Below are 13,130 nucleotides of genomic sequence, written 5' to 3'. Positions count from 1 at the left end.
GGCCATTTTACTTTGGACTTGCAATATAATTTTGGAGTATAAGTATTAATAAATATTACTATTTTATTTCTTCGCTCTGAGAATAAAATTGTGTAGAGGTAAAAACTTCTGCGAGATACTTTACCTTCTCTGAAAGTTATCGCCGGATCAATGGGTTACGACATTCCGTGTCTTAGGGCGCGTTTCGCGGACTATTTTACGACGCGACACGGGATCGCACATCCTGAGGATCCTTGCGACTAAGGACGGAGACGATGACGAGCCCTGAGAGTGGAATCGTCGCGAACAGAAGTGCCGGGACGTCGATTGATTCTTATTGTCAGGGTCAGGCGGACTCGGAGGAAAATATAACACGGCTGGGGCGGCCGTCTGGCCTGTACTCGTCGGAACGGAGACTGGCTATCAGCAGGTCCAGTCCAGAAGGACAATTGGCCGAGTAGTCGACCCGTTCGAGCCGTTTCGATCCAATCGGATTTGTACTAGGTGGCCGTTTAGAAACGTATCTTATTAAGGGATATTCCCTCGTTCTTTGTGCACGATGTCTCTCCTTATTTCGTTTTCAACTTAAACAGTATCCCTGAGACGCCCAGTGAGTCTCGGACGCATTCGTAGGATTTGAAACGTTCGAGGGATTCTCCAAAGAGACTTTAAGATTTTCTCTTTCGGTAAGAAATATTCGTGCGGGCTTATATTAGTAGGAATATTAGGTGGACTGGAAAGTAACGTCGTTTTTGCAACTTTAAATACTTGTTTATAACTCGTTAGGCCATTGATGTTTCCTAGCATACAAGATGTGCACACTGGATGGTATAAAGTTGCTGATAGGGAGATGATATAATTGATTGGAATAGAAATTTATTAAAAATTTGTTGGAATTTAGTTTAAAAGAAATGACATTACTTTCTACTTAATATATTATGCAAATACGATGTTTAATTTTGTTTTGGTGTATTATATGAATGTAATATGCTAAAATATACTGTATGTAAGATTATCATAATTAATATAAATTATATAAATGGCATATATCCCATACCAATTGTATTATATAAATGAATATTATATATTTAAATTGCACGTGATATATTATATGAATGTTATTATAATATACAGTACTATATTACTGCTCTGCTTTTATAATATACTATAATATACTGTATGTAAGTTTAAAATAATATAACGAATTATATAAATGAGATATATTATAATGAGACATATTATAATTAATATGAAATATATAAGTGAAACATACTCCATGTAATTCATATTTGATTAAAAAACAGAATCCTAGATCCCTCTCAGAAGATCCTGTACGATGTCAAAACATATTGTTACGGAACTCTGGCTGCAAAATAATCCTGAAAATTGGCTAGACCCTGTTCAAAAAGTACCTTCTTGAGAAAAGCTCGTCCACATCGTTGGTCGAACACCGTCGCAGTTAGAGTGCACGGGTCAGATCGGTGAGAGTGTAAGGCCCGATTGTACTCCGGCACCGTGCAAGGATCCCTCGACGACGCGAGTCTGGATTGAGAGGAAATTAATTAAGATGGTACTGTCCGGGATCACCCCTTTTCACACCCCCAATCTACAGACCCGCGTGGGAGCATTCCATGCATAGCTTGCGGCTACATCTCAGGCTACTACATCACCAAATCCGTCCCTTCCACTGCCTTGTACCCTTTACACCATCCCTTGGACAACCATTCCCCTCGGTACTGGTTGCTAGTAGACGATATATTCGTAGCGTTTCCCCTCGGCCAGGTACACACACGTATACTCGCCTGTACACGCCCACACGTACACGTCAGTTCGACAGAAACCACCTACTAGACATTTCAATAACTATAACCATCGACCCACTCTTTGGCAGGAGGTATACACAGTCTTCTACCTAGACCCTACTTCGTGAGATTAGGTTGGGAAATTGGACCCTTCCCAATGACCTAGGAAAGAATTCGTTCTGGGTTTATCCGAGTCCCGAGATGTCTTGGGCAAATTCTTTTGGTCGAAGGTCAAGGGCTTTTTTTGAGTCGAGACGTTTTTAGTGTCATTGAGGCAATGGCAAGGCGGATGGTTTAATTTGGGACCTGGAGGAGGTTCGAATTTACATGGAAATAATAGTTCAGAATATACAGGGTGGACTACGTAACACTTTACAAATAACCTTTCCTCTAACGCGACCTGTCAGGGGAGCAATAATTGTAATAATCCTCTCTGTGTTATATAGTTCATTGACGATGGGTACTTGAAGTCTCGTTGAACTCTAGCACTCAACAGTGTCAAGGACGTCTTCTCGGGGGTTATTCCTTGCCATTGGAGTTTAATAAAACACCATTAGGGATAGGACTCTTAAAAATTGTAATATTGATTAAATAGCAGCTTCAAACTGTTGATTTAGTCATTCTATGAAAGTGTTTTGCAAAAATTAGGAAAATTGTCTTATCTTTTATAGAGGTTCCCGTTTAAAATTTGTAAAATAATCCCCAATTCCACTAATGCATCAGAAGTTACCAGCCTTGATTCAAGTTTGTTTAACTCGAAATAAAAATTATGGAGTCATAGTTTGGTGCGGGTACCAAGACGAACGGTCACAGTGTTTCATTCTGTATTTGCTAATTAGACCAATGAGTCCTTAGCGATGGTAAGGCTCATTTAGCAAATCCGCTCAGAGGCACGACGGTATTAATCGTTTGAACATTCTGATCGAACCAATCATCTACTAATGAACTGTCGACTAATGGCAGTCTATTCAATAAACAATTAATACCGTCAAAAGAGGTTTAATAATGAGCTTGTTTAACAGATCAAGGGCGAAACAAAGTAATTAATACTGTGAAGTGGACCAAAAATATTATTACAAATATTCCAGAATTTATTACATTGAGCAAATTTAGTGGGGATTACGCATAATCCCCAGTTTATCACATTCATCGTAATGTATGCATTAACATATTTATACAAATACACACTCGGAAACATCAAATCTACCATTTAATTTAAACAAATTTCTTTGATGGGCATAGCGTATATAAACTACACAATGTAATTAGTAATATAACTCTCCATACATTCACATTGTATACTAAGCACACCTGATCATATAACCATAGACGTAAATACAATAAGACATAAATCGATAATGATGATCAATCATAATGTCGTTACTCTAACCCTTAATCATCATTTAGATACAACTGCACCGCCCCAAATAAGTGCCCATAACCCAGTCTGAAATGTTAAAAGGATATTTACATGTAAATTTGTCATTATTAACACATACACATGTAAAATTTCCTTATGTAAATATTTATTATAGAAAATTTATTTGGTAACATCAAACCTGTCAATGAATTTAACAAAATTTTTTCAATTGACATACATGGTATGAATGTGCAGGGTGTCCCAAAATTAGTGTAAGAAGCCGAAATGGAAGAAAGGGTAGCTGAAACGATTCTGAACAACAGTTTCCTTTGCAAAAATGTCGAATGGTGCTTCGTTAAGGAGATATTAACAGAAAAAGTGGAGCGCACGCGGTGCGTAGGCTACCGCAGTAGTATAGGCTACGCGCTAGTCAGCCGCAGTAGCATAGGCTACGCGCTGGACAGCCAGGACGCTGGTTTTTCGTTAATAATTCAAAAACGAAGCGCCATCCAACACTTCTACAAAGGAAATTGTCCTTCAGAATCGTCTCAGCTACCCTTTCCCTCAATTCCGGTTCTCACACTAATTCTGAAACACCCTGTATATAGAACTACTTCCCTCTGTCGCACAACAAGCTCTTCCCCAACCTCTCAGCAACGACTCGAAACTTCCACCATTCTTCCAAGAGGAATGATTTTAAATTCAATGCCTCAGAATTGTACTCGGCTTTTTGTCTTTACAGTTGGTCGAAATATCGCGTTCCCGGCGAAGAAAAAGTCCGCGTAATTGCAGAATCGACGAGATAAATGTCTGGGCGAAAGTTATCGACACGGAGAGGTCGGGTGTACCGATGAAACCGGCAAGTTGAAATTCCCCGGTGAGCCAAGCCCATCGCAGAAAATTTTAATTGGCGTCATTAGACTCCGGCGAATAATTAGCGCTTGAACGATCGAGAGTTTAACGGCGTAGTCGGGAATACGGTCTTTAGGGTCTTTTCACGGTTCGACTCTGTATTACGAGACGCTTCTGCGGATACGTTTGCCCTGAACGGGAATGACGAACTTTCGGCATTGCTTATTAATATCGTCCGAAAGTTTCGAGACTCGGACCTTTCCTCGGATTATCCCTTTCGAAATATTACGGTGATAAGTGACATCTGGAGAAATGGAATCAATATGCCTTTTTGTTCGGTGTATCAAATAATTCACGTTTATTCCAACAACTCATATTACTACTATTTATTTGATACTATATCCACAATATTACTCAACAATTTTTTTTTATGGACAGGACTTTTCATTAAACGGGTAAAAAAATTAATTCTGAAGTCGAGGTGTTAATAAAAATAAATGTAAATATAATTCGTGAGTTCGAAGGGTCTCAAAATTGTAATACCGTGACAAATGATAGATTATCCAATTTTCAATTGCCTCCAGACTAAATGTTAACTTTGTAGAAATATTCACGAGTTTTAGTCTGAGTTACTAGCATACTGCGAACGTTGGAGATACTACAGTGAACGTAATTATTACATGAATATAGTGCCACGTGTTTTCCTCACACAAACCTAAACTCATTGCATGATTCATTCTTAAGTTCTAACATTAATCTCAAGAAGGCGTCTAGTATGGTCATTACAAAATCAGGAATGTCCCTACTGTCTAATTTCGAGGTATAACCTGTTAAACGACGTGGGAGCACGAACCTTTGAACAGGACTTGGACGGTTGAGCGCAATGGACCAGCTGGATCTACATCTTGGACCATTGTTCCAACTTTCGACTACAGTGGAGCAATAAGCTCCGCGTCTCCAGGACTAAGAACGTTCCGCCAGCCAACACGATGTTGTTACATGCTGAATACACCCCTAAGAGAAATATAACAGTTGCCCAAACGCAGTATAAACCTATTGTCCAGGGTGCGCAAGTTTAATTGGATTCCGCGTCTGGCGTCTTACTTTTGCCCTTGGAATTACCGTATGGTTTATGACGTCTGTCTCGGCCTGAAGAAACACCGAGAACGTGGTTCGTCGACTACAACAATATCTTCGTTTAACGCGTTGACTGCCGCGCGTCTTTTACGTGACGCCAACGTGAATTTTTTATTATTCGATGTATATCATGTTAAAATATTATCTACAGGATTTATTCTAAACTTAAACTAACAGGATTTATTCTAAACTTGAACTGAAGTTATGAATGATTGACTATGGAGACAGAGAATTAATTTCAATGGCTAATATAACACTATCAGTAGTACAGAACAAGAAATTCATTACTTTCTGCTAACAATAATTTACCTTCTTAGAATCTTGTGCCCAAAAATGAAGCAAGTACGTGATATTACTGACCCTGGTTTGACCGATTCTAATCGCGTCGAGGGTTGATAAATTTCATTATATAGGGCGTAATGGGATTCCTGCGAGTTTCAAGATCGAGAAGGCACACCGGTTGTACGAAAAGGTCCCCGATCCAATCAACGGGGCTATCAGAAGTAGTGATTAAAATGGAGGGGCGAGTGCTTGATCGGCAAAAGGGGTTGAAGGTGACTTGAATGGTGGTCGGCGGGGGGTCTCGTCTCGGGCTTGGAGAAACGTAGATAACACTTCTTACCCGAGGGACTTCCCGCGACCCCAATCTCAAGTCAGATATTGTTCCGAGCTTTGAAAGCTCGAAAGAACTTGTGAAAAGGCATTTCGTCCCGATTCGATGTATTATACTGGTCTCATACGTATTGTACTCCCCGATCTTTTTCCTTCGGAGACTGAACGGCGAAAGGAGAAATATCTCCGAGTTGGTCTCTGCGACTCGGACGCGCGGATAAGCGACGATTGTAATTTATAATCGTTACCCAGCTCGTCAAAATCCACGGAGTGCTTTATCAAAAGGTGTCGAGTGACGGTTTGTACTTTGTAATAACTTGGCGACGCCCTTTCCACTCAAAGCCATTTCGTTACAGAATGCGCAGACTGGAATCACGTTGTACTAAATAATGTAGCTTATAAAGCATGCAATTTGCTGTGTAATAGTACTTGAGAGCTTATATATTATATGAATCTTCATAGCTTGAAAAATGAATTTGTAGTGGCGGTTCTGTGAAGAAACAGCGAGAGAGGAGAGAAAAGGAATGGAGCTTTTCCCTTCTAGAAGTTCTATTTCGAAGTTTCACATTATTACACGAGTGTTTTTCGAGAAAGTAATATTTCCGAATTACTTTTATTCTACTTTTCGTGTGCGAAAACATTACTGTTTCAATAAAACGTTCTGTTTTTATGTCCAGCGTTATTTTCGTACATGACAACTAGAACAAAAGTAATTCGTAAATATTACTTTCACGAAAAACATTCGTATAATAACCTGAAACTTCGATATACATTCGACATGTACATCGATTCAATATTAATAACAATTATAGTTCAGAATAAGTATCCATTGAAGACATGCATCGTGAGGGATTTTTCTATATTTTTATGTCTACTGATTTCAATAATTAAACACTAATACCTGACAACTTCTGTAACTTCTTAGACATAATAGTGAAATTTTATTAATTCTTCCCAGATATTTGGAAGATTATTCAAGGTACGATGCAATGATTTTACCATCACAAGTCCGTAAGCTTAACGCAAACGTTAAATCGATTAGACTTCATATAAGAAGTTGCACTTTAAAGAATCTGAAAAATTGCTTCGAAACAGTTCGATGAAAAGAGTACGTTCTTTAACAATCGCACAGCTGCGCGAAACGCTCCGTCCCGGACCGGCACCCTTCATTTATTTTCCGCAAACTATTATGGGGAATACGGCGGAGTCTGGGGTTTATCACTTGGATCGTTCATCGTGTCGTTTCCGAATAGTCAGCTCGGAAAACCGAGGAAAGGAGTGCTCCGGGGGTCCATAAGGAATAGTCGAAGAGGACAAGGGTCCGAGCAGCGCGATAAATAAATCTCGAAAGCTGCACCGGGAGCCCCGATTCCGACTAGAGGTAGATAGATACTGCTTTCGCCCCCTTTAACAGGCATGTTGGACGAATGGTGAGGGGGAGAAGTTGGTTCTGCACGTTCCTCACGGTGGCACCGCTCACTCGGAAGGATTTAGGGGCAGGGATGTAACTATAGGATACGAGACTCGAAGGAAGACAGAGAAAGAAGTGTCTTAGAGAACAAGAGAAGGAACGTGAGAAGAGAAGAAACACGATGAAGACGAGGAGAGATTGTAACGAAACACCTGACGGGACTCGGTTAGCTAATAAGTGACAAGTTTGTGTACCCCTCTGATCGTTGAGTCACCTATGCATGGACACCGCCGGTCCAAGACAGAGAAAGAAGTGTCTTAGAGAAGAAGAGAAGAAACGTGAGAAGAGAAGAAACACGATGAAGACGAGGAGAGATTGTAACGAAACACCTGACGGGACTCGGTTAGCTAATAAGTGACAAGTTTGTGTACCCCTCCGATCGTTGAATCACCTATGCATGGACACCGCCGGTCCAAATTGCTTTGCGGCGACGCCACTTCGAAACCGGAAGTTACCGTTCCGTCTAACGTGTCCGGATTTACGCCGGAGATTACGTAACCATGAGTAACCTACACGTAACTCCGTGTTTATCCCGTTCGATGGAGGACTTTAGGTTACCACGGAGTTTACCTCTAAGAAGCAGGAACAAGTTTCCCGGGCCTTCTCTGAAGACACTCGACGTCGCGCTTGGGTGAACCTACAAGATTCTTTAATCAATCTTGCAGTTCGTTTGATTGCGTCGAGTACACGTAGAACACTTGTTATGGCCAATTAGTAAATGCTTTATCTTCTAACACTGTGCAATTTGTATATATTCGGTGTTCCAGGATTAGTGTAAGAACCGGAATTGCGGGAAAGGGTAGCTGAGACGATTCTGAAGCAGAATTTCCTTTGCAGGAAGGTAGGGTGGAGCTTCGTTTTTGAATTATTAACGAAAAACCGTGGACCAATCGCAGCGCACGAGTAGCACGCGCTCAGTCGTGAGAGAATAGGCTCGAGCCAGGATTGGCTGGCCATGGCAAGTCGCGGCGTAGCCACGCGCTGTGATTGGTCAGTGGTTTTTCGCTAATAATTCAAAAACGAAGCGCCATCTGACATTTCTCCAAAGAAAATTGTGCTTCAGAATCGCGCCAGCTACCTATACTAATTCTGAGATACCCTGAATTTCTACATTCATTCACACCCTCATCCATTTTCCCACATTTTCATTTGCGATAAGTCCATTAATATAGACAGTTTAATGATTAGAGTGCTGGACTTGTGTAATTTAAAGAAAAAAAATATCCTAAGGCTCCTTTTGGAAGACTCTTTTCAACTTTCATACATTTCTTCCATTTCATTCTGCTTAATATTTGCAGACCTCCCAGTGTCCAATTCAGAAACTCACAATCTGCATAAATACCATGAAAATAAGATTTATTCAATTTAATATTACCCAGTGATTGTTGAGCCGCGAATATCATACTTTACTTACTTAAGAAAAGCAGAGTGACATGTCCGATTGATGTCAACGCCTAACAGATGGAGGAAGACGACTTTCTGTGAGGAGAACGACGGGAAGGCGTTTCGTTTCGGGGCCAGTCGAAGTCCGTTCTTGGTGGATCACTTTCGAAGTCGTTACTTTCACGCGATCAGAAAAGTTCGTTTCTCCGGCAACAGGGGAGGAGGATATTTATCTCTGGGTGAAAGGCTCAAGGGCGTGGTTGCGGTGAGTTTTATACGACCCGAAGGAACCGAACGAAACTTTCTTCTATACATTTTCGCTGCGAACTCGCACTCCTCCGCGGGAAAAAGTTATACCCCGCGCTGCATCTCAATGGCGAGGGACGCGCCTTATTTTCAGAAATATTACGAGCAACTTTCTGCATCGCGGCTCGCGGAATCGGTCGAAACGCAGAGGTTGACTCGGCCGGATGCGGAGAACACACAAAGCATACTTAAAGAGAGCCGAACGCGGTAACGGGCTGAAACGAGGAGCATATTTAGGAATTTTCTTCTTGGGAACTAGTTAATCCTTTCGCATCGAGCGGTCGCGTTCTTAGCAGTTCGTAGAATGCTTTGATATTTTTTATATGTTTTTTTTTAAGATTGAAAATCTTTTTATTTTCGAACAGTCGAAATTCATGTGCCGTTATGTGATGAAAAATGCTGTGAGACGATGAAATGGGTGGGTAGTTACGGAATAAATATGTCAACGAACGAAGGTGAATTGGAATAAGAATACTGTTAATTGAACGACTTTGACCTTTAAATGCGCTAAGTTTCAAATTTGATACCGAAATTTTTAATCGAACTGTACACTCGCAATTGGTTTGTCTTTAATATCAGACTGTACGTGTGTTACCCTTGCATAATGTTCCTTCGAACAAAAGTTAAAAAAGTAAACGCCAAATGGCAAAATTGTTCAAATAATAAATACATCGATATCTTTTTATATTTAATTTAGAAAATCAGGCTTCTAAGGGTTGAAAGAATTCTACATAGAAATAATAATCGTAAAGAGTGCAGTCATGAAGGATTTTAAATTTCTATTTTGTAATTCTATTTTATTAATTCTATTTTAAAATTCTATTTTATTCTACTCATGCAGAAATTATTTCCTCGTATATTCAGTTGTTTCATAAAGCTTCTTGAATAAATTTAAAACTATATTCCATCCCCCACTTATAATAAAAACATAATTTCGAACAGCTGTATTGTTACAAACAGTGCGCAAACATATCCTCGAAGCTGCCCCGAGCCGTTCAAAACGGGAGAGTGATAATAACTGAAAGTTTCGGTCGAGCAAGCGCAAGTTTCCGCAATAGAAACGGCAAACAGAGCTCGGCAACCGATTTCTCGATACGCGGTAATAGTCCTGAGGTGATTCTCTGTTGGTCTTAGTTAAAAATCGAGATCAAGTTTCCAATGGGTCAACATTGTTTCCCCCCAAGTGTTCCCGCTTGTCTTCGTCTAGTGGTTATCTCCAGACATTGTCCGCTGCAAATCTGACGAGGGTGTAGATCAATAGGGAATTCTGGTTTCGGTTTATCTTTCTGCTCAGAGTACATCTCTCAGATATCGACCGACGATTGACTTGAAATAGGCGTCCATAAAGTTAGCCAAAGCCGGTCCGCCAACTGTCACGTCAGGTAGATTTGACATCACTGGGCGTAAAGAACTCGAAACGGTTTTAGTTATGAAATAGTTTATTTGCGAGGAGGTTTAGAAATATTTGATAGATAGGTGTTACGTTACTGTTCGACTTCGAGGAGATTTCAAGAATTCGGAAGTCTGAAATTAGGTGTCAGAGAAACTCTGAAACAAATCAAACATATTTTAGGATCCGGATATCTTTGGAGCTGGAGATTTTAGAACCCAGAGGTCTCAGTGTCTTGTGGTTGTAGGATGTGAATGTCTCAGAACTTAACGATAACGAAACTTAAAAATTTCAGGGCTTAGGTATCTCAGGATCTAGGAATCTCAAGGCTTTAGACATACCAGAATCTTAGACATTCCAGGCCCTAGAGATCACAAGACCTAGAATTTCTAGATACCGGAGACTCGGAGTGCAACATATCCCAGATGCTATTGAGGTCTCAAAGACTGACCCAGGAGACTGAAGCCACCAGAGGGTAAAGTTTCTGGAGACCATAGCCTCCAAGATTTGGAGATCCTAATCCTACACCCAGTACATGTACAAGGATTAAACGGTAAACACAAATTCACATATGTACATGACATTGATCGTTTACAGTAAGATTAATGTAGCCCTAAAAATCAATATGGCAATCAATATTCTTCAATCATGTGCTTTCTTACGATTACTCTCCTCTCCTCGACTAACAAACAAGTAACTCTGTCAACGATTTTCTGTACAGTCTGAAATAAATATTTGTGGTTTAAAAACGAAGCTATCAAATTTCTCAAGTTTCATTTTTGACAACCTCGGTAATTTCTACCCTCGTGACAGAAGGGGCCCTAACGAAAGGGTGGTTCCTTTCATCTTACGTTTTCGTTCCTCTCCTTTGTCGCGTCATTAGTCACTTGATACCGTGACATGTGACGAACCGACCCAGTCATTAATCCTTCGTCCTCCGAGCGGAGGATCTTTTGTCCCCTTGACACCGATAAAAATGGCAGTTTTCGTTGTCCCAGGGAGAGGACGGTCGCCCTGCCGGCGAACGGTGCGGCGTCGCGTTCGCGAAAACTGCTGAATTTTTATTCGGACGCCATTGAAAAGCGCTGAGGCTCTCAGAAGGCGGCTCCGAGGACCGATGCGACCCACGATTCTCGCTCGGAAATTTACCGTCAATAGTTCCGCAGCCGATGGTTGAAACGGGACGGTATTTTCGTGGCGGAATGCGGGAGACAAGAAGCTGGTGATAAATCGTTGACTTAGGCTCGTATTCATAGCAGTTTCTTCGGCCGTTACCAACGTTATCCACCTTTCCTTAACTGTGATAACGGTTTGAAGCGTCCGCGAATTTAATCAAATTTTCCACGGCGAAAAGAATCGATCACGGCGCGTTTGCATTTCAAAGATGTAGGTGGTTTCGGTGTCGGTACAGAGGGGGAAATATATCGAAAATTTAACGAATAAAGTTTTTTAGAGGGAAAAAATGTATTTAAGAGGATCGGCAGTGTGTTAGGTACGAACAATGAGTATTCAGTTCGGAGCTGAAAGGATAGAAGTAAGTATTGGGTTGCAAGCGAAGCGTGCGCAGGGATGAACTCCGTATGGAATGCACGTGAACTTCCGGGCGCAAGAAGGCGTGCATGTGTGCACGTGTGTGAAGAATGCAGTGGAAAGTATGATTCGAGAGTTAGTCGAGATCTGAAAGCCAAAGCAGAGAAAGTCGAAAAGTGCGGGGAGTTTAATGGAGTGCTTTATAGAGGCAATGGAGCAGTGCAGTTCACATTACCCTAAAGCACAGAGTAACCTATTAATTATTATTATTATCGTCGCATAATTGTTTCATAATTAAACACTCGATTATTCACCCTTTGGGAGATAATTGTACAAAAAAGAAATCGTATGAAAAGTAAGTTAGAATTAAAGTGCATTTTTTGTAGTTTATATTGTAGTATCGTTTACTTGAAATAAATAAAAAATACAATACTTTTTAAGAGATATCAGTTTACTCAGAATTTAAACACTGATTGTTTGATACTTTAGGAGATGTGTAAAAAAATCGCATGAAGAATGAATTGGAATTGAAGTTTTTTGTTTTGTACATAAACAATTCTTTTTAAATCGATTTCTTTTCAGTAGAACATCCTCAGGAAATTTCAAAGGAAACACATGTCGAGAAACTAATGTTTCTTCAAAATTTAAATTCAAACACGCAACTATTGACACTTTAGGAGATAATTGTATGAAACAATTGCACAAAGAATGAATTGGAATTAAATTTTTTTTAAAGTTACTTCAAGTAAACTAAAAAAAGAATTCTTTTTAAATCGACGTCTTTTACTAGAACATCCCCAGGAAATTTTGTGGAAACTAATGTATTTGCGACGTCGCCGCGTACACCGTTACTGGACCGCCGATGGATATTTTCCAAACTTGACATTTCACTGAACAAACACGACACGAAGAGACCACAGGGAACTTTCAAACTCATCGCATCTGTTTGTAGACGTACCTAGACTAAAGTCAGACACCCCTTCTTTAACCATTTCGCTGTCGAGTTTGTTTCAGTAGTTGCTACCAAACAGTCTCTCCCGACCTCCTTCTCCTTATTAGCCTCTTCTGTGCCCTAATTCTCACCTTATTCATTTCGTCCTTCAAAGAATCACCACTGCCTCACCAACACACATCAGATTCCCACTTTCCCTTCTATCGTAAGTAACTTATCATTAAAAATTAGGTAGCCTTTCTACACTTTAAATCTCCTCCAGTTTAAAATTCACTAGCCCCAACATCCCCAATACACATCAGATTTCCTCTTTCTTCCACGTGTATTGTAACTATTTACCTCATCATTAAACAACC

Source organism: Hylaeus anthracinus, unplaced genomic scaffold (genome assembly GCF_026225885.1).
Source record: "Hylaeus anthracinus isolate JK02 unplaced genomic scaffold, UHH_iyHylAnth1.0_haploid 2, whole genome shotgun sequence".
Lineage (NCBI taxonomy): Eukaryota > Metazoa > Arthropoda > Insecta > Hymenoptera > Colletidae > Hylaeus > Hylaeus anthracinus.
The sequence above is the reverse complement of the archived record's forward strand: the minus strand, read 5'-3'. Positions refer to the sequence as shown.